A 2460-nucleotide genomic window follows, 5' to 3' on the forward strand; every position below is an offset into this window, starting at 1 on the left:
TGACTTTTGCTGAATTTGAAATTCAGGGGCTGCGTCCTCCGAAGGCCAGATTCAAAGACCGATTACATCATAGCCTACGTAATGCGGACAAATGCATCCTTCTTTTTGCCAGATTTGAAGGAGGGGTCTGGCGTAACCTACATAGCCTTGGATATCCGGTGATTCATTGCAAGTCCAATCAAGCCAGCTTCACCGTGATCAGATGAAAAAGGTACTTGGCGCCGCACAGTGGTGAATATTGGAAGTGCAGTTTAATATAATACAAGTATGCGATTAGTACCGTCTGAAATTAATGAAAATATTTCTTTTAATGGTTATTGAGTCAGATATCTGGCAGGTAATGTTTGAGTTATCCAAAAGTTTTATATCTGTTATTGTGTAAATGGGTTTTGCTGTAATTTAAGGAGAGATTCTAATATCTAATATCTGCAGTGTGGGGGACTATAAATTGGATTTTTTTATTTTTTTATTATTATTTTGCAAAATTTGTGGAATGAAGTATTTTTTGTTGTTTAATATAAGTGATTTCTGCTGGAGGTTTCTTCCTGTTAAAAGGGAGTTTTTCCTCTCCACTGTCGCTACAAGCATGCTTAATGTGAGGGATTGTATTTGAATCAATGAGTCGATGCAATCAGCTGGTTTTCCTTAGATAGAAACTTTGAATCAATTTAACTGGATGAACTGGTGAACTGGAAAGTGCCTTGAGGTGACATGTGTTGTGAATTGACGCTATAGAAATGAAATGAATAGAGATTTTGCAGAAATGGTTTTTTGCTAATGCATTGTTTAGATTTACTTATATATTTCTACCCCTTTTCTTATCATTACATTTGCTTTTATATGTTCATGCTCCCAGTGGTTGTCACCTTTATTCCACTCTATGTTCATGAGTGAAGTCTTTGTTCATTTCACAATTTAAAATAATAAAAAAGGAACAGTTTTGAATCTCTTATGCTGAGATTTCTAAATTCAGCTTTAGTCAAACAGGCCTTAAAGCTTAACCAGCTGGTTTAAAAGAATCTTATTGTTATGTTAACTTTGAATTAACCAGTGCGTTTTTCTGCTGATTTTCCCAAAGGTTGTGCTCCTTTAGATGGCGTACATGCATGCATCTGGTTACCATCAGAACCTCCATCGGTTCCTCTGTGCTCTGTTTCCACTTTTGTTTAGAGTTTTAGTCAAACTTTTCTCGTTTACATTTCTGTGTTTGTTGCTTTCCAGTGTGGAAGGGAAGGCCTGAAAAATTCAGAGAAGTTTTGAAGCAGGGAAGGACAGCAGCCCTGGAGCCTGTCCTGGATTCTAGTGTGGATATTTAATGAGGTTCTGCTTCTGTTGTTTTGGATGTCTGGCAGCGCCCCTACACACAATCACAGTCCCACAAAGCTTACAGCAGGGTTGTTGCTGTAAAGGGGAGAAAAATCGAATCTGCTTTCTTAAAACTGCATCTCCTCAGCAGTCGGTTTCAACACGCTTCTCATTTGTTTTTCATGACCTCCATCCAGAGTTTGTAATGTCACAGATGATCCAACAGGCCTCCTTCCTGCAGAGGGTGGATCATACTGGTGCATCCACCTCCTCCTGTCTTCAGAACTCCGTTTGGTTTTCTGTCCTTTGCTTGTTTAATAGCTCCTAACTGTTACAGCGTCAGACATCTGCCCCTCATTTTGAACTGGGTTCTGTCCCCTCTCCTCTAGTTTAGTCTCTTTTATGATTCCTTTGTGTAATATTTGGCTTCCAGCTCTGTGAAGCTGCCAGCTGTGGTGAAATAAAATCCTAAATATGAGGCTTCTGTGTGAACCGACTTCTGACGGCTTCCCTCAGCGTCATTAAATAATGATGCTGCTGTTGGTTCTGGGTGGTTCAGAGATCTGGGTGGCCTGGTGTGTGTTGATGTGCTTCCAGTCAGAACCCGTCTGTCTTCTGGGAACGAACAAGCTGCAACCCACACAGTCCCTGAGGAGCAGCCGCTGCTGACTGTTTCTCTCCGCCTTCCTCGCTCAGTAAACCTTGAATGAACCCCAGTGTTCGCACCTTTTTGCTCCCTGCGGGCCACATGTGGATTAGCCAAATGTTTGCAAAGCCAAACGAAATGTCAGGTGTGAAGCCGAAGCTACAGAGTCAACCTCAGATTTGATGGTTGAAATGTTTCTGACGTTCCTTCCTCAAATGCAACAAAACATGAAGGTTTGTTAGCAGCAGATTGTTAAACGGAAAATAATCTGTAAGGATTTCAGACCAATGAGGGCTCTTATTTAAGGATGATGGATATAAATGGGTCCCAGACATTTTTTCCAGAAAACATACAGTTGTTTGGATTGAGGAAAAGTTCAGTTAAAAGTTTTAGTTGACATTTTAGATGCTTGGAAATGGAAAGAGGTGTAAAATATTATAAAGCTGTCATTCAAACGGATGGAAGAAGACACAAAAAGTCTATTAATGTACTTCAGGAGATTATCTGCA

The sequence above is a fragment of the Cyprinodon variegatus genome, unplaced genomic scaffold, assembly GCF_000732505.1.
Source record: "Cyprinodon variegatus isolate N-32 unplaced genomic scaffold, C_variegatus-1.0 Scaffold160, whole genome shotgun sequence".
In the NCBI taxonomy this organism is placed as follows: domain Eukaryota; kingdom Metazoa; phylum Chordata; class Actinopteri; order Cyprinodontiformes; family Cyprinodontidae; genus Cyprinodon; species Cyprinodon variegatus.